The following is a 20,895-nucleotide window of genomic DNA, read 5'->3' as shown; positions in this document are numbered from 1 at the left end:
TCAGTCCCCAGACAGTCAGCACGTCTAGTGCCAGAAGGTGCTACATTGGAGACTGGAGGAAAATGACCAGTATCTGTCCAAACAATTCATGGTCTAACCTACTTAGCAGCAAATAACCTGTTGTGATGCTCACACAAGTGCAATAGTGGCACACAGCCATGGTGGGGAACCAACTGCTCTTGATTTGGCTAATTGATCCCCTCAGTGGTACGGGACCCATAGCTGGATCTGGGAAACAAGTCAGAACCATATCCAAACATAAGCCCACTCTCCATTATCAAGCTACCATCAATCGTGGGATACAAGAGGGCCTACACCTATTAAATTCTCTATTAAAAAGTAAGGGTCATTCCATTTGTCTGGTGCTAAATTTACTCTCCACTGGAGAATCTGCTTCTCTTTTTCAGATAGATGCAGATCCTAAGGAGAGATCCACCCCATCATGCCTCAAAAGGGCCCCAAATGAAACTAAGAACAATGGGCGAAACAAGCAAGAGTGCTGTTTTCTTGGTGAACCGGCTTCCAGCACAAAGGTGAAGGAGATCAACACAGAGAACAATCAACTCCTACCAAATCATATATCCAGAGACACAGAGGCCCCCAACACCTCATCACTGAAGCAGACCCAAAATGAACCCAAAATGGCTCAGGGAAATTTTGCGGAAGTGGGGGGGGAGAATATCAGAGCCACACGTTGGGTCATGATATGCAGAGACATTTCTCCTACCCATAACTGTGGGCTAACTCCACAATGCATGACCCATATACCTCAACAAGGAGGGGCCAGGGGGAGGGGGGAGAACATGGACGAGCCTAACAATAGCATCACTTTGAATGTATTCACTGAGTACAAAACTAATTAATAAAAGAAAAATAAATTAATTTAAAAAATAAAATAAAATGTCACATCTATATGTATGAAGAGCATGCATGTATCTATCTTACTGTCTATATCTTTGCACATTCATGCAAGTGTTTCTTTAAGGAAATTTCTTACATGAGGCAGTGCTGATCTTTCTGCAAAAATAAAGAGCAGCACATACAGAAAGTGAATTCAACAATGTTGTTTTGTCACATTTTTAAAATTTACATTTTAATTTATTTTTATTAGATATGGACATATTTAGTGTGTAAACAACATATGTTGCTATCATCCTTTCCCACCTCCCTGCCCCTTTTCTGAAGAGGCCCTCCTCATTAAGGATGCAGGTCAACCCCGTGGGGATTGTGGGTCATGCATTATGGGGGCAGCAGTCAGTTATGGGGGAGAGGCAAAGTCTCTGTGCAAAATGACCCAACTTGTGGCTCTATTTAAATTGTTTTTTAGGGAGCTGGAGAGATGGCTTAGTGATTAAGCACATGCCTGTGATGCCTGAGGACCCCGGTTCGAGGCTCGATTCCCCAGGACCACATTAGCCAGATGCACAAGGGGGTGAATGTGTCTGGAGTTCTTTGCAGTGGCTAGAAGCTCTGGCGCACCCATTCTCTCTCTCTCTCTCCCTCTTGCTCTCTGTGTGTGGCTCTCAAATGAATAAATACAAATAAACAAAATATATTTAAATTGTTTTTTTTTTTTTTAATTTGAGAGACAAAAAGAAGTATCTAGACAGAGAGGAAGGGTACTCGCATCAGGGCCTCTAGCCACTGTAGATGAATGCCAGACCAATGTGTCACCTTGGTACATCTTTCTTGGGAATCTAACCTGGATCCTCCAGCTTCACAGGCAAGTGCCTTAACTGCTAAGACACTTCTCCAGCCTTTCAATTATATTTGTATTAACATACCAAGAATTAGACTGCATTATGGTGTTTTTCAAACAAGTTTCATGTCTTCCCATCCCTCTGTATCAATGCCTCCTCCTCCTCCTTGTGCCCTGCCCCAACTTAAGCCTTATTTTTGCTTTCATACATGTTTGCTTTTGTCCTTTCCCCAACTCTAATCACCTCTTGCTCTTTTCTCATGGTCTCCTATCTACATTCATAGCCTGTACTCAGTCTCCCATCTCTTTATTTGCATACATAACAAACATTAATACTTAGCATCCACATGCGAGAGAACATGCCATTTCTTTTTTTTTCTTTCTTTCTTGGCTTGGGTGATCTTACTTAGTATGATGTTTTTTTCCGATTCCATTCCCCCCCCCCTTTTTTCTCTTGCAAATTTTATAACCTAATTTTTTAAAGATATTTTTATACAATATATTTATTTTATTTTTATTTATTTATTTGACAGCAACAGACAGAGAAAGAGGTAGAGAGAGGGAAAATGGGCACGCCAGGGCCTCCAGCCACTGCAAACAAACACCAGACGCGTGCGCCCCCTTATGCATCTGGCTAACGTGGGTCCTGGGGAACTGAGCCTCGAACCGGGGTCGTTAGGCTTCACAGGCAAGCACTTAACCACTAAGCCATCTCTCCAGCCTGAGATTCCTAATTGTAAAGGACCACCTGCCAGAAATAAGGATGAAGACTTGAGGACCGTAAAGACTTTCCACAAGGTTTCTAGATGGAGAAAATAATGGGGACCATGGTGGCAAGCAGTCCGAACATCCTACACTGAGGTTCTGTTACAGGGAGTTTAGTAGAAATGTTTCTGTGAGGGCATGGAGTGGTGCCACTAAATGATCACCTGAATCAGTTCATTGTCAGTCTGTCCTTCAGGGCTGTAAAGGAAAACATGAAGTTGAAGGTAAGTTTGTGGGAGAGGGCTGGAGTGGAGAACAGGAGCTTAGATGTTGTAGTCACCCCTGTTTTAAGTTTTCAGTATCAGGGATGTATTACCCCCCCCATGGAGTGGGCCTCCAGTCCAATTAGAGGGCAGTTGGTTTCCACCATAATAGATGTGCCACTATTGCACCTGTTGGCTCATTTGTCCTGGCTGGCCAAATATAAGGCTTGCAGTGTCCACTGTTAATTTCTCTCTCTCCCACTGAACTGGATGCAGCATGGCTTCTTCCAGCTTTCTGTCAGCTGGTCTACATGGAGGAGGTTATCAGCTCAGTTCCAGCAGGATTTCTCAGTGGCCTTGCAGAACAAGTATGTGGAGTCATTAGCAATAGGGTCTTACCGTCTATTCCTGGACCAGCCATGTTTTTTTTTAAATTTTTGTTTATTTTTATTTATTTATTTGAGAGCGATAGACAGAGAAAGAGGCAGAGAGAGAGAGAGAGAGAGAGAGAGGGAAAATGGGCGCTCCAGGGCCTCCAGCCCCTGCAAACGAACTCCAGACGCGTGCGCCCCCTTGTGCATCTGGCTAACGTGGGTCCTGGGGAATGGAGCCTCGAACCAGAGTCCTTAGGCTTCACAGGCAAGCGCTTAACCGCTAAGCCATCTCTCCAGCCCCCAGCCATGTGTTTTGATTGGTCTCTGAGTGGCTTGGAGCTCCCCACATAACCAAGACTATCTAGCCAAGGAGTTCAAGTGATCTGCTTTTCTCCACCTCCCCAGTTCAGGATTTGCAAGCCTGCACCACCACATCCATATTTTTTTCTTTTGATTTTTCGAGGTAGGGTCTCGCTGTAGCCCAGGCTAACCTGAAATTCACTATGTAGTCTCAAGGGTCCTGAAACTCATGGGGAATCCTCCTACCTCTGCCTCCCAAGCACTGGGATTAAAGGCGTGCACCACCACGCCCAGCTCCACTCCCATACTTTGAATGTGAATTTTGAGGACTGGAAGGCAAACACTTCATCTATCGAGCAAGCTCTTCATCTCCAAGTTGTGGTCTCTTGATTCCTAGCCAAGCCATATTTGGCCAAGAAATCTGCAATTACTTAGAGGCAGTAATTGTCCTCCAACTTTGGGGAGTGAAAAATTGACCCAGAAATAGAATAAAAGCATCAGGAGGGCTGGAGAGATGGCTTAGCAGTTAAGCGTTTGCCTGTGAAGCCTAAGGACCCCGGTTCGAGGCTCGGTTCCCCAGGTCCCACCTTAGCCAGATGCACAAGGGGGCGCACGCGTCTGGAGTTCATTTGCAGAGGCTGGAAGCCCTGGCGTGCCCATTCTCTCTCTCTCCTTCTATCTATCTTTCTCTCTGTGTCTGTTGCTCTCAAATAAATAAATAAAATTAAAATAAAAAAATAAAAAATAACCTCCTGGGGTATAGTAGTTAAAAGAGGCTGGGAAGCAGAGAAGATATAGTTTTAGAAGCCAAAATCTCATGGCCACAAAACCATATATCCCTGAGATTATCTTAAGCCTTTGACTGTTCCTGAATCTATGCTAGGTATAAAGAGTCCCATCTTACTTACAAGGACTTAGAAAATTATTGTTACGCTATTCTTGTAGACCATATATTTATTTTGAGATGCAAAATCACAGTATCCATATAAACACATTTAACTATGAATATTTGGCCTACAACTTTTGAGAAGATTTTTATCACCCTAACCCCTATCCCCTTTGGACTTTAATACTTGTGAGCGGGATTTAATAAAAACTATTTCTTGAGTGAAATTTTCCCACAACAATCTGTGTTATCTTTAGTTTTTAAGAACGAAAACAATAACGGGATTTTAATATAACTTCTTCTGGAGCAAAAGGTGCAAGATTAAAGGAGCCAGGCTTGAGTGAAACCAATAAAAATATCTATTTGTAGCATATCGGATAGACTTTTTTCTAATAAAGTAGTAGGTTTCCTTTCATCTTTTTCATAATGCAATAGTCTCCGAACGCCTCTCCTCTACTCCCGAATCCCTGACCTCATTTAAACCATTCACCCTCAGTATTCAGCCCTTTGACTTACATATTTACTATTTGTCCTCTTAAGCCTTTTTCCGCTCCCTCATGGTGCCCTCTGACCTTCTGTGTCTCTACTGATCCTTACTTCAGTCTGCATACCAACCTAGAAATTTGAAGTTAGCATCAGCACACAAGAGAGAACATGTGGCATTTGTCTTCCTGAGCCTGAGTTGTCACACTCAATATAATATTTTCCATGTCCATCCGTTTTCCTATAAATTTCATTGTTTCATTTTACAGCTGCATACAATGCCATTGTGTGTACCACAGTCTTCATTGTCCATTCATCTGTTGATTATCATCTAGGCTTTCTATTTCTTAGCTATTGAGAATAGAGCAGCAACAAACATGGATGAGCAAATGTCCCTATAGTAAAGTATAAAATCCTTAGGGTGAGTGCTTAAGAGTGATATAGCTTGGTCATATAGTACTTCTATTTTAGGTTTTTAAGAAATCTTCACGCTGGTTTCCATATTGGCTGCATCAGTTTCCACTCTCCTCAACAGTGAATGAGGGTTCCTGTCTCTCCTCACCCTCAACACCATTTGTTATCATTTTATATTAGATGTTTTGATTCTAACTGGAATGAATAAGAATCACAAAGTACTTTGAATTTGAATTTCCTTGATGTCTGATGACATGAAACACTTTGTATATGTTCATGGGCCATTTGTATCTCTTCTTCTGAAAGCTGTCTGCTCAGATCCATGGCCTATGTTTATTGTGTTTTTATTTAAATTTTTAGTTCTCTGAGTTTTTGTATATTCTAGATATTAATCCTCTGTCAGATAAATGGCTTGCAAAGATATTCCACCACTCTGTAGGTTGCCTCTGGACTCAGTTGACAGCTTCCTTAGCTGTAAAAAAGCTTTTTCATTTCATGAGGTCCCATTTGTTGATTGTCTTATTTCCTGGTCAACCTGAACTTTATTCAGAAAGTCCTTCCCTATGACTATATCTTGAAGTATTCTCCCTCACTTTTCCCATATTTTGGTGTTTCAGGTCTTACATTGAAGTCCTTGATCCATTTGAAATTGATTTTGTACAGAGAGAGATAGATAAGTGGTTAGTTTCAATCTTTTACAAATAGATATCCAGTTTTACCACCACAATTTGTCTTATTTTTCCCAGTGTTTATTTTTGGCACCTTTATCTCAAATTAGACTGTAGTTACCTGGACTTATAACTGAATCTTTCTATTTAATTCCATTCATTTACCTATCTGCTCTTGTGCGAATATGATGCTGTTTTCATTATTGCCTCTGTAGTATAACTTGAAACAGATTTGGTGATATATCAGCATTATTCTTTTTGCTAAGGATGGTTTTGGCTGATTGGGGACTTTTGTGTTCCCATATGAGTTTTAAGATTGTATTTTCTATTTATGTAAATAATGGTACTGGGATTGGGGTTGCATTGAATCTGCACATGGCTTTTGGTAAGATGGCCATTTTCATGATGTTAAGTCTTTCCATACATGAACATGAGAAATTGTTCCATCTTCTTCAATTTCATGTCTTCTTCAGTTTCTCTTCAGTGTTTTAAATTTTTCATGTTCAAGATATTTCACTTCATTGTATATTTTGAGATATTTAAATTTGTAGCTATTATGAATGGGACTATTTTATTAATTTCTTTTTAAGTAATGTTGGCATTGGCATATAAGAAGACTATTAAGCAGGGTGGGGAGATTGCTCAGTTAAAGATTAAGGGTGCCTGCTTGCAAAGCCTACAGGCCTGGGTTGGTGTCCCTAGTACCCACATAAAGGCAGATGAATAATGTGGCATATGCATCTAGAGTTTGTTTGCAGTGGTAAGAGGACCTAGTATGCCCATTCTCTCTCTGTTTGTCTCTCCCCTCCTTTCTCTCCTTACAAATAAATAAAATATAAACATTACTTAAAAAGAGAGTAATCCAATCATTTTATGTCAATTGTGTATCATGCACTTTGCGAAAAGTATGCATCAATTCTAGGAGCTTTCTGGTAGAGTCTTTAGGGTCTCATATATAGAATAATATCATCTGAAAATAAAGATGATTTGCCTTTTTCCTTTCCTATGTGCATCCCTTGTAATGATTTCTCTTGTCTTATCACTCTAGCTAAGATTTCAAGCACCATATTGGATAGCAGTGGAGAGAGTGGAACCTCTTCTCTTCTTCCAGATCTTAGTGAGGGAATGCTTCAGGTTTTCTCCCATTTAGTATGATATGGCCTAGAGCTTTGTAATATATTCCCTTTATTATCTTGAGGTATTTTTCCTACATCCCTAGCTTTTCCAGTCTTTAATTGTAAAGGGATGTTGGATTTGTGAAAGGCCTTCTCTGAATTTATTGAGATACTCAAGTAGCTTCTGTTCCTGAGTCTATTTATGTGATGGATTACATTTATAGATGTATATATGTTTAACAATCCCTGCATCTCTGAAATAAAGCCAGCTGAATCAAAGTAGATGATCTTTGTGTTTTTTGTTTGTTTTGAAGTAGCATCTCACACTAGACCAGCCTTGTCTGGAATTCTGTCATGAACCCATTCAGACACGGACAATTTTTGACTCGATTTTTTTTAATTTAATGGTTCAATCTCATTTCTTATTATAGAGTGTAAATAGAAATGCTTAAATTATTTATCTCATCTAAATTTGGCAAGTCATATGCATTTAGAAATTCATCCATTTTAGGTTTTCAAATTTGGTGGGAAACAGGTTTCTGAAGTATTTCCTTATGATTGTCTTAATTTCATTATTATCAGTTGAAATGTCTCCTTTTTCATCTCTAATATTATTAAGTAGGGTCTTCTCTATATTTGTTTTCATTAATTACAATCTTGTTTAACTTTTCAAAGAACCACCTAGTTGTTTCATCAATACTTTTTTTCATTTCTATTTCATTGTTTTCTGCCCCAATCTTTTTTTTTAATTTACATGTTCATGACACATACACTAATTTTCTATTAAATTTTATTGTTCTTTATGTATGTGGTGGGGGGACTAGGCACAACAGGACCTCCAGGCACTGCAAATGCACTCCAGATGGCTTTTTTGGGTTTATTTTTCTTTTAAAGCATCTCATTTTACTTATTTTATTTGCTTACTTCTTTGGTGTTTTCAAGGCAGAATATCTATCTGTCTGTCTGTCTATCTCTCTCTCTCTCTCTCCCTCCCTCCCTCCCTCCCTCCCTCTAGACCAGGCTGGCCTTGAACTCACAGGGATCCTCTTATGTCCCTCCACCACTCACTCCTGAGTGCTGTGATTAAAGGCCTGTGCCACTACACCAGTCTCTGGGGTTCATTTATTTTTTAAACTATTTTTTAAATTATTTATTTATTTATTTGACAGCGACAGACACAGAGAGAAAGACAGATAGAGCGAGAGAGAGAGAATGGGCGCACCAGGGCTTCCAGCCTCTGCAAACGAACTCCAGACGCGTGCGCCCCCTTGTGCATCTGGCTAACGTGGGACCTGGGGAACCGAGCCTCGAACCGGGGTCCTTAGGCTTCACAGGCAAGCGCTTAACCACTAAGCCATCTCTCCAGCCCATGTCCCAATCTTAATTATGTCTTTTCATCTGATACTCCAGGGTTGAGTTTGTTCTTGTTTTGCCAATGCCTTCAGACCCATCATTAAGTTATTTATTTGATAATTGAGATCGGTCTGTTTTTGTAGTATGGGCATTTAGAGCCATAAACTTCCCTCTTGGAACTGCCTTCATTATCCCCCATAAATTTTGGTATTTTGTTTTTTCATTTCTAGGAATTTTTTATTTCATTTTTAATTTCTTCAATAACCTATTCAATACTGTGTTGCTTAATTTCCAGCAGTTTGTGTATTTTCAGTAGTTTTCCATGTGGTTAATTTGCAGCTTTATTGCATTGTAGTCAGATATAATATAAGTTATTTCAATTTTCCTGAAGTTTCTGAATCTTGTTTCATTTCTTAATATGTGATCTATTTTATAGAAAGTTCCATGAATGGCTGAAAAGAATGTATATTTGGTAGTACTTGGAAAGAATGTTGTGTAGATGTCACTTAGGTACATGGGATCTAAGGTATCAATCAACTCCAATGTTTCTCTACTTATTTTTTTTTTAATTTTTTTTTATTTATTTGAGAGCAACAGACTCAGAGAGAAAGACAGATAGAGGGAGAGAGAGAACGGGCGCGCCAGGACTCCCAGCCACTGCAAACGAACTCCAGACGCGTGCGCCCCCTTGTGCATCTGGCTAACGTGGGACCTGGGGAACCGAGCCTCGAACCGGGGTCCTTAGGCTTCACAGGCAAGCGCTTAACCGCTAAGCCATCTCTCCAGCCCTCTCTACTTATTTTTATCCAGATGATGTGTCTATTGGTGAAAATAGGGTGTTGAAGTCATCCACTATGACTGTTGGGATTCATCTCTGACTTTATATCAAGTAGAATAGGTTTTAAAAAATTAGATGCACTTGTGTTGATAAATATATATTTAGAGGTATAATGTGTTCTTGATGGATTGTTCTTTTAGTCAGTATGAAGTGATCTTCTTTATGTCTTCTGATTAATGTTGAAGTCTATGTTTTCAGGCATCAGTGTCTGTCTAACGGTCAGGTAAGTTTCATTTTAAAATAATATTTTATTTATTTGTTTGCAAACAGAGGGACAGAGAGATAAATGTGCACCAGGGCCTCTAGCCACTGCAAATGATGCATGTGCCACTTTGTGCATCTGGCTTTTTTCTGGGTACTGAGGAAGTGCACCCATGTCAAATTAACATGGCACAGGGCACCACTTCTGATGGCAAAACTTTCTGCAGCCCATGGAGGGAAAAGGAAAGGGGCTTGAGTAAAACTGTGTGCCTGAAGTGATAAGGCATGGTCCCACTATCTCCAACGTCTAGAGAAGGAAAGAAAGGATGGCTTAGGGGAACAACATACCCAAACTAAGGTGGCGAGGATTTCCCAGCTCAAAAGCCCAGGGAGGGGAAGAAAATGGCCCTGATGAGCTGTATATGCCAGTACTCACATCATCCAGGTCTGAAATGATGCTTTATTGTTCCCAGAAAATTGTCAGCATTAAATTCAGTGGGTAGATCTTACTACTCAGTAAATATGCAGAATTGAAATTAATAGGCATTTAGGTGTTCAAGTACCATGTGATTTACCTATTTGTAAGACTATGAGCAAAGATTCAACAGGAGCCACTGGCTTGATTTCTACTCAACGGCTGTCACACTAATTCTGGACTATTTTTTATTTTACATTTTATTTATTTGAGAGAGAGATAGAGATAGAGAGAGAGAGAGAGAGAGGCATAGAGAGAGAGAGAGAAAATGGGCATACCAGGGCTTCCAGCCACTGCAAATGAACGCCAGATGTGTGTGCCACCGTGTGCATCTAGCTTATGTGGGTCCTGGGATTTGAACCTAAGTCTTTTGACTTTGCAGGCAAGTGCCTTCACCACTAAACCATCTCTCCAGTCCTTTAGTTTTCTTTTTCTTTCTACCATGCTAGGGTTTTAACTCATACCCTAACTCCTCAGTTACTCCTATTATGTCTCACAGTGATATATCTCATGGTATGCCTAGTCTTCTGGATTTTTCCATTTGTTTCGACTTGATTCTCTGGGCTTTGGTTCCCTGATAGTTTCAGCAGGATACCCAAATGCTTGCTTAGTTCCTCTAGAAAGCCCACACACACAACAGCCTTCTCCATGCAGCTGGTCCTAGTCCCCTATAGGTACACAGGGAGGAGATTAGTGTGAGGCTTAAATATTCAGATGGCTCAGGAGCCGCACAAAGTGAGACTAAGGAAGGAAATACATCTGGGATGGAAACTGTTGGGCTTATCCACTATCCCATCAAAACTTCCAGTCCAAAAGATCACTTTGTACAATGGACATGAACCTAGAGTGGGCAAAATTCTATCAGCCACTTGTTCCTCCTAGACTAGATTAGAGCCTCAGCTTAGCTACTCCATCCATCAGTTCTCAATTAGAGTCTGGGTCATTTGATCTTGGGAAGCTAAGAGGAACCAAGGCACTGTTCCTTCTAATGGATCCACAAGGTACTTGGGTAGAGTACAGAAAGGCAGGATTTTTGTCTTTTTCTATCTCCTCTGTCATCAGTCATCCTATCAATGGACCCAGATTTCACCATGATGGAAACAAAGGGCCTGCTTTTTCCAAGAAAGGCTTAAATGTGTTTCCAAGCAATCTGCTGTATTTCTCACTGGTGGTTGAGATTTAAGGAGAGAAAAAATTGCAGTAGTGTTGATGACAATGATTTTGCTTAGTGCTTTTTTTCCCCTTCTTTGGCTTTGAAACGTGAATCAAATACATCCTCTAAGTAAAGGGGAATTGTAATCATGCTGTTTAGTGCAAATTTTTACTGCTATGGTAACTGTATAAACACATTGATAATGGATATTTTTAAAAAACATTTTTGAGATGTATTGGGATTGAGTTTTATAGCTATGACTAAAACACATGGGGAAAATATTTAACAAAAATGTAGTTGCCAGGCTTGAGAGATGGCTTAGCGGTAAAGACACTTGCCTGCAAAGCCAAAGGACCCAGGTTCAACTCCCCAGGACCCATGTCAACCAGATGCACAAGGTGGTACATGTGTTTGGAGTTTGTCTGCAGTGGCTGGAGGCCCAACATGCCCATTCTCTATCTGCCCCTTTTGCCCTCTCTCTGTCTCAAATAAATAAATGAAAATAAAATACGTTTTAAAAACTGTAGTTGTCAGCAGTTTTATACATAAAGATAAGTGGTCTAGTAAACAGTACCCATCAAAGGATTCTGACTTTAGCTGACAGCAGGACCCAAAACTTAAGAACTGATGCTCCCAGATGGCTGGGGGCTTAGGGAAGGGACAAAGATACAAGGGGTAATCTCTGCCAGATACAGTCAGCAGGCAGTCTCACATCAAAGGAAAAGTTGTTGTAAGTACAAGGAATAGGATTAAGAAGAGAGGAAAGCTGGATCCCCAAGTGTACTCTAGTCAAAGACTCAGAAACCTTTCTTTGGTGATGGTTCTGCAAATCAGCATAAACAAGAAGGGAAGGAAAATTCTTAATATAATGTGTCGGGTCAAATAGTTCTACCCAAAGGTGGGGAAAGCAAGTAGTTTATCTAGTTACACCTCTGCCAACTAAATTTCAGAATCATTTAACTGAACTTGATAGTCACTATTTGTGTAATTCAGCAATATGTGCCAGACCTGGTTTCAGGTGCTCTGTTTACTTAATGTCTCGTTCTCATAGTCTGATGAGGTATTGTCACATGAGTTCTTTTTTGTTATTTGTTTATTTTTATTGATTTATTTGAGAGTGACAAACAGAGAGAAGGAGGGAGGGAGGGAGAGAGAGAGAGAGAATGTGCACGCCGGGGCCTCCAGCCACTGCAAACGAACTCCAGATGCATGCGCCCCCTTGTGCATCTGGCCAACGTGGGTCCTGGGGAATCAAACCTCAAACCGGGGTCCTTAGGCTTCATAGGCAAGCACTTAACTGCTAAGCCATCTCTCCAGCCCTCACATGAGTTCAAAATGTCATTTGAGGTCTCCATCGCTCATACCTCCAAGAGGAAATTGACCCCCAAACTCAGTACTAATGAAGGCTGAAAGTTGAATTCATACTTTTTGTGTCTCTAGAGGATTTCTCAGCCTCTGGGTTCCCACATCTCCTTATGTGGTCTCTGACCCCACAATTGCAACCTCCAGATAATGTCCAACATACACATGTGCACATATCCACAGTGTGCAGCTCTTACGTGAGACGTGAGCATCTTTGTTGCAACTTTGATAATCATGAGGATGGGTCTGCATGGCACACAGCATCTTACTGGCTCACTTCTCCCCTCCTCAACAACTTCTCCTTTCTTTCCTGAGCCCTTAGGAGCTCAAAACTCATCCTGTGCATCCTATTTCAGGGCTGTCTAACTCTGATCTCTACCTTTGCTGAGCCAACTCCATCAGTGCTCTCAGCAGAGAAAAACAGCTTCCCACCTATAAAGATGTACCTTCCTTAGAAATTAGTTGAAAAGCCGGGTGTGGTGGCATAAGCCTTTAATTCCAGCACTTGGGAGGCGGAGGTAGCAAGACTGCCATGAGTTCGAGGCCACCCTGAGACGCCATAGTGAATTCCAGGTCAGCCTGGGCTAGAGTGAGACCCTACCTCGAAAAACCAAAAAAAAAAAAAAAAGTTGTAATTATTAATTCAAAATAAAGCTGGAGCCAGGCGTGGTGGCACATGCCTTTAATCCCAGCACTCGGGAGGCAGAGGTAGGAGGATCGCCATGAGTTTGAGGCCATCCTGAGACTCTATAGTGAATTCCAGGTCAGCCTGGGCTAGAGTGAGAGCCTACCTCGAAAAATTTAAAAAAAAAAAACCAAAATAAATAAATAAATAAATAAATAAATCTGGGCGTGGTGGCACAAGCCTATAATGCCAGCATTCAGGAGGTTGAGGCAGAAGGCTCATGAACATAAGGCCAACCTGAGCCATGCAGTGAGTTCTAGGACTGCCTGGACTGTTGACATCAAGTGAAAACAAAAGAACAGAAATCATCAAAATCAAATCATCTAAACATAGCTGATGAAGTTTTGATTCACAGGGTAATGGATTTGGCCAGGACTTACATAACTAGACAGGGACGGCATCGTGATTGGGAACAGGTCTGCCTGGATCCAAACCTGCGCTACTTCCACTTGACAGAAATCGCTCCTCCTCACTTACAGGGAGAGTGGAAGGCCAGGCGTCTCTGCTCACCGCTGACTTTCTATTTGACATTTGGATATTGACTTTCACTTTGCTCAGTTTTCTGCCTCATTGCTCCCAACACATGTAAACACAAAACAGAGGGAGCAAGCCATGGACAAATCTCGCGCCCTGCGATTTCTCCCACCCTCACCGTCCCGTCTTTCTCAAGAGAACTACTTCTCAATTAGGGACTTTTGCTTCTCAGGAAACATATGGCTGTGTCTACAGACATTTTTGGTTGATACAACTAGGGGAATGTGAATAGCATCGAGTGAACCAGAGAAGGATTTGCTATCCATGCTGCACAGAACAGTTCCCCACAGTAAGGATGCATATGAAACCAAATATTCTCGGTGCCAAGGTTGAGTGCCCTGGCTCTGCAGAGTGAATTTATTGCTCTGCAGGGTTTCCTTCTTGCCTGTTTCACATGCTCTGTTTTATGTTTCATCGGCACTGTTGATAAACAACTGTCACTGATCCAGAGGCCGCTGCCACTTCCAACTTGCAAATCTCCATCCCCTTGGAAATGTGTTGCTTCCGGGAATATTATCTCATGGTTTTACTGAAGCAGACCCCTTACTGTTCTTCAAAATGAAGTCACATGGTCACCTCTCCCCCACCTCTCTCTCTCTCTCTCTCTCTCTCTCTCTCTCTCTCTCTCTCTCTCTCTGTGTGTGTGTGTGTGTGTGTAGCAAACAAGCACCTTTAACCACTGAGCCATTTCTCTAGCCCCCATTTTTAGGTGTTTTGATATAACAACGAGTGCAGATTAAGACAGTAGTATTTGGGTCATAGGGAGAGAAACATTTCAATTGCAGGGCTGGGAAACAGTGTAAAGATGGAGATGCTAAACCACTAAGGCGGGGGGAGGAACGTCTCACTAAAGAACATAAATTTAAGCCTGGAGAGATGGCTTAGCAGTTAAGGCATTTGTCTGCAAAGCCAAAGGACCCAGGTTCAGCTCCCCAGGACCCACATAAGCCAGATGCACAAGGTGACGCATGCATTTGGAGTTTGTTTGCAGTGGCTAGAGGCCCTGGTGTGCCCATTCTCTCTCTCCTCTCTCTGCCTCTTTCTCTATTTCTCTCAAATAAATAAATAAAAATAAAAATAAATTTTATTTTATTTATTTGGTTTTTCGAGGCAGGGTCTCACTCAAGCCCAGGCTGACCTGGAATTCACTCTGTAGTCTCATGGTGGCCTCGAACTCACGGCAATCCTCCTACCTCTGCCTCCCGAGTGCTGGGATTAAAGGCGTGCGCCGCCATGCCCGGCTCAAAAATAAATTTTAAAACGAACACAAATGTAGGGGTGCTGGGGAGATGGCTTACTGAGTAGGAAGCATGAAGACCTGAGTTCAACACCCAGGACCCAAGTAAAAAAAAAAAAAAAAAAAAGCCAAACATGGTGGTATGTGCTTGTAATCCCAGCACCAGAAAGGTGGAGATGAGCAGATCATTGAGGTTCACTGGCCAGCCTGTCTAGTCTACTTTTTAAAAAAATTTTTATTTATATATTTGAGAGTGACAGACACAGAGAGAAAGACAGATAGAGGGAGAGAGAGGGAATGGGCATGCCAATGTCACCAGCCACCTCAAACGATTTCCAGATGTGTGCGCCCCCCTTGTGCATCTGGCTAACGTGGGACATGGGGAACCGAGCCTCGAACCGGGGTCCTTAGGCTTCACAGGCAAACGCTTAACTGCTAAGCCATCTCTCCAGCCCTCTAGTCTACTTTTTGAGTTCTAGATCAATGGGACACACTGTGTCAAAGATGGGGAACAATGGTTTCTGAAGAACAGTCTCTGAGATTGTCCTCTGGCCTTCGCATGTGCTGCACCCACCTGCATGCACACACATGCCTACCCACATGTGCAGAGAACACAAAGCTACCTTCTATAGGGTCACAGCCAGAAAGGATCGATTTGCCTTCTATAGAACAGTATCTTCGTGAATGCCAAAGTATACACAACATAGCTCGTTTTCCAAACAATGTTTGAAATATTTTATTGAACTTGGAAATTAACTAGGAAGCATGACAATACTAACACTTGCACAATTATGACCGTCATCTCTCTGAGTTACACTCTGAGAGTTCACGTGACTCTGACACTGGAAACATCATCCAGGTGCACACATCCTTTTCCATGCAGCACGCGAATCTGAAAGTCGGTGACAAGCTGACAGACATGAATGCTAACCATGCCCTTAAGTCATGTCAGAATCTGTGGTGGCTGGAACAAGATGTCTCGCGTAAACTCATGTGCTTTGGATTCTTGGTCCTCAGCTGATGGCACTTGGGGAGACGGAGCCTTGCTACAGAGGTGTGTTGTTGGGCTGGTCTTAGGAGTGTGATAGCCAGCTCCCTTTTCCCAGAGCTTGGCTCCCTTTCCTGCTGCTATTTGCTATTGCTGTAGCAAGGAGGTGCTACCTAACTTCTGTTGGCGCCATGCTTTCCCCTGTCATCGTAAAGTTAAAAGCTTGTCTCCCATCAGCTGCTTTTGGCTGGGTGCCTTATCTCAGCGATTAGAAGGTAACTACAACAGAATCCAATCAAAGGATTCAGGCAATCACTTGGAGAATGCGGATGGAAACCACCTCCCCATAGAACGAGGTGTTTTACTAAAGTGTGTATGTAACTTGGACTTCCAGAAGACTGGCTGGAGGAGGTGTCACTTGGGGGGCAGATCCTGGGGTCCAGCCCTCAGGTGTGTTTGGAGGCTGATGTGAATGCCAGCTCATAGGCGTGCAGAGCAGTCTGAGCTCTGAGGGTGAGGGGCTCCTCTTGCTGTTGGTTCATATTTGCCTCTTTGGGTTTTTTGCTGGCTGCTTGGTTGTTTCTCTCTGCTGCAGTGTATAGACACAGCTTCTTTCACCACTGATGGAACTTCCCCCTGGATTAATTTTCTCTGTTTATTTTTATTTATTTGAGAGCAACAGAGAGAGAGAGAGAGGGAGAGAATGGGCACGCCAGGGCCTCCAGCCACTGCAAACGAACTCCAGACGCGTGCGCCCCCTTGTGCATCTGGCTAACGTGGGTCCTGGGGAATCGAGCCTCAAACTGGGGTCCTTAGGCTTCACAGGCGAGTGCTTGACTGCTAACCCATCTCTCCAGCCCTCTCCTGGATCTTTAAGTCTGAAATAAATCCTTTTCTCCTCTAAACTGTGATGGGTTTGGATATTCATCCCAGCAACGTGAACCTGTTGACCACACTATCCAAGTGATTCCTTCTGAGCTAAGACAATGTCCTTGTTTGAGAATTTTTCTTCCGAAGTGGCTTACAGATGTGGGAATGGAAGCTCTGAAGCCATCACCAAGTATGGATACTATTCCCTTGCTATGTATAGGAGACTTCTTCCCATAAGCCTCAACAAGGGGATGTCCGCGTGTGAAGGATCACTGAGGTACAGAAGCATCGTCCTTCTTTTTGAACCCTAATGGCATACACTCTAGGAGGAGATTTGGTCATTTCAAGTCATTTTCGGAGCCTAGCTAGGGGAAAATCAACTATTCCAATTTTATGCCACTTACTAAATATTTATTATATGCCAGACATTGTGCTAAGAATGGTTTGTGCAGTTGGAGTAGAGAAGCGATAAACAAAACAGAATCCCTGGGCGCTGGGAGTTTTATATAGCAGCGGGGGGCTGAGAGAGATAGTGTAGCTTGAACTAACCCAGACAGGAAGAATTCAAAGCTGACAGTAGTAATAGGAACACATGTTTTCCCTCCCACATCTCCTAGTCATCATTAAGGCTTCTGAGAAATCTTCATCTTGATTCACCCTATGTACTTTGTGCTCATAGGATACACTTGGCATCCTCCCACCATGACACGGCCACAGTGTGTGGTCTCCATTTCCATAAAATATTGACTTATAAAGAGGAGGAACTTCTTATTTCTGTATCCTCAAAGTCTATCAGTGCCTAGAATCTGAAATATGCTTAATTTTTTTTTTTATGAGTGGATACAAGAATGAATTAATGTGTTCTGGAGAACAGAGGAAAGATAGGGCACTTCTAAGTGCCGAGTACATAAAAGTTTGTATCAAGGATATAGCATACACTGGTTCTTAACCAAACATGGTTGTGCACATGTATAACACTGTAACTTGAAAGGCTGAGGTAGGAACATTGAAAGTTCAAGGTCAGTCTAACCCACATACTGAAACCATATCTTTAAAAAAAAAAAAACCCATAGGATTGAAACCTCTTAAAGATGATGTGATATGGACACAAGTAACGGCACAGAAAGCAGACCAAACTAGGTCAAAATACTTTTAAAAAATAATACTCTGGGCCAGAGATATGACTCCATAGTAGAGCACTTGCCTAGTATTACCAGAGCCTGGGTTTGAGTACAGCACTGAAAAAAAAAATCTTTGGGAAACAGTAATACTTTGAAAGAGCTATTTCTTCTATTTTGACTAAATAATTAATACTTCACTTATTTCCCCACCATATACATTTGATAATGGTATATTGTCTATGCTTAGGATCACTGTCAATAAAGGGTTGAAAAAATAGAACAAAATGTGTTTTGAGGCATTGGGCTGCAGTGAGTAAGAAAGTAGAAAAATGGAGGAAGGTCCTAGTCTCTTGTCCACATGTTGACAGGAGACACTGAAGCAAAAAGCACAGCAGTCATAGTGAATTCAGGAGATGGAGATGCAGGTTTAGGGAGGCTATGGTAAGGGAACTGATTGGGCATAGCACAGAAAAGGAGAAAAAAAAATAGGATTGAAAACATATGCCGGCCTGAGTCTCTTACCACATGCATGTATGGGAAAATTCCATGTGGCCAGAGTGTGGTAAATAAAACATTTATAGCAGTCTCACAGAGATAAGAGAATTCTAGCTACATAAGGAAGAAGGAATCTGTTGAACATGCAGGAAATTCAGCAGGGATCAAAAAAGCAGCATAGCTCAGTATTGCAGCCAAGAAAGCCCCACATAAATTCTACAATAGATCTGCATTAGCAGACCTTAGAAACAAGACGTAAAGTGTCATGATAAACTGGCAGTAACATCACTGCTACCAGTTAAGTAGAAAAATACTGTTGAGAGGCTTGTACTTTAATAGTGCCGTGACATTTCGGAATCAGAAAACAAAAATGTGATTCTTATGACATCACAAGGGAATCTAAAAGGAAACACACAATGTATTTAAAAATGCCAAGATGACGACAAAGAACATCTGTGGGACAGGGTCAAGCAATCCAACATGTCCTTCACAAGTCCCCAAAAGAAGTGACAGGACAAGTTAGAAAGTGTATTTGAAGAAATAAGAGCCATTTTTTTTATTAATTAGTTTTGTATTCAGCAAATACAGTCAGTTTGGTATCATTATTAGGCTCATCCATGACCTACCCCCTCCCCTTGGCCCCTCTTTGTTGAGGTATATGGATCATACATTGTGGAGTTAGCTCACAGTTATGGGTAGGACAAATGTCTCTGCATATCATGACCCAACATATGGCTCTGACATTCTTTCTGCCCCCTCTTCTGTAAAGTTTCCCTGAGCCATGTTGGGTTCATTTTTGGTCTGTTTCAGAAGAGCCATTTTTTTTTAATTTGATGAAAATTATAAACTCATCAATCCAAGAATCTCAATGAACTCACTTAGGGCAAACGTTAAGCATACAACACAAAGGTAGACCATAATTCAATTGTTGGAAGGCCATGATTAAAGGGAAAAAAATCTCCATATTAGCCGGAGAAGAAAAAGATATGTATTATACAGGGATCATAGGTATGACTGCGAGCTTCTCAGCAGAAACACTACAAACCAAAAAGAAAAACCTAACTTTAAATTTCCAAATATCCCCCAAGAATATATTCTTCAAGAATGAAGGTGAAATGAAGGTTATGTCCTAACAAATAACAGATGTATTTCATGCTAAGGGGCCCAGAATCATGGAAGTATTAAGGGAAGTCTTTCTGCTTAAAGAAAGTTATACCAGAGCCGGGTGTGGTAGCACATGCCGTTAATCCCAGCACCTGGGAGGCAGAGGTAGGAGGATCACCGTGAGTTCGAGGCCACCCTGAGACTACATAGTGAAGTCCAGGTCAGCCTGGGCCAGAGTAAGAACCTACCTCAAAAAAACAAAAAAAAAAAGAAAGAAAGAAAAGAAAAGAAAGTTATACCAGATAGAAGTTGTGATTTAAAACAAAAACATGAACTTGTCCCGAATGGTAAATACACAGATACTTGAATTTTTCTCATTTTAAATATGAATTATTTTTTTTTACATTTTATATGTATAGATTACACTTTGATTACCTATGCCCCTCATTACCCTCCTTTGTCCCCTCCGTCTTATGTATTCCTTTTTTGCTCTTGTCTCTTACTGGTGGCTATGTTCCAGAAGAGAATGACTCCCCATCTGTGTCCATCGTTAGCTATTATTAGCTCTTTAGGGATGGGAGTGGCCTGGAAAGCCCCTCCCTTATCTACAACAGAATGGTCACTGGCCGTACCATGTGCAGGTCATGTGCAGATGACCGTAGATGCTGTGGGTTCATGAAGGCAGTGATCTTGTCACGTCTGGACAAAAGTTCCACAGCACTTGTCCTCAGCCTCCAGCCCTTACATTCTTTTTTTTTTTTTTTTTTGTTTTTTCGAGGTAGGGTCTCACTCTGGTCCAGGCTGACCTGGAATTAACTCTGTAGTCTCAGGGTGGCCTTGAACTCATGGTGATCCTCCTACCTCTGCCTCCCGAGTGCTGGGATTAAAGGCGTGCGCCACCACGCCCGGCTTCAGCCCTTACATTCTTGCAAGGGTCCTCCAGTGTTCCCTGAGCCCTGGAGGGGGTGATGTGTATGTCACCTTTAAGGCAAGTACTCACCCATCACTTATTCTTAGCACGTCACTCGTTATAGTTCTCTGCATTAACAGCCTGAATTTTTCTCATTTTTAATTTTCTTTTTTTTTTTTTTTTGGTTTTTCAAGGTAGGGTCTCACTCTGGTCCAGGTTGACCTGGAATTCACTATGGAGTCTCAGGGTGGCCTTGAACTCTCGATGATCCTCCCACCTCTGCCTCCCAAGTGCTGGGATTAAAGGCGTGCGCCACCACAGCCGGCATCATTTTTAATTTTTTTAAAAAAGATAATTAGGGCTGGAGAGATGGCTTAGTGGTTAAGACGTTTGCCTGCAACGCCAAAGGACCCAGGTTTGATTCCCCAGGACCCATGTAAGCCAGATGCACAAGGGGACATGTGTGTCTGGAGTTCATTTACAGTAGCTGGAGGCCCTGGCGTGCCCGTTCTCTCTCTCACTCTCTCTCTGAAATAAATAAATAAATAAATAAAATAGATCTTTTAAAAGATAATTAGCTTTACATCAAAAACAGTAACAGCATATTATGTTGTCTACAAATATGTAGCTATAAAATTTTTGTCAATAATAGTGTAAAAGGT

General features: G+C 41.7%; 1 pseudogene; it reads right to left on the bottom strand.

Moving 5' to 3' along the window:
• The window catches only part of LOC123456575, a 42,646-nt pseudogene that overhangs the window by 10,284 nt on the left and 11,467 nt on the right, over positions 1-20,895 (bottom strand).

This window comes from Jaculus jaculus, chromosome X (genome assembly GCF_020740685.1).
Source record: "Jaculus jaculus isolate mJacJac1 chromosome X, mJacJac1.mat.Y.cur, whole genome shotgun sequence".
NCBI lineage: Eukaryota > Metazoa > Chordata > Mammalia > Rodentia > Dipodidae > Jaculus > Jaculus jaculus.
This window is presented reverse-complemented; position numbering and strand designations above follow the sequence as displayed.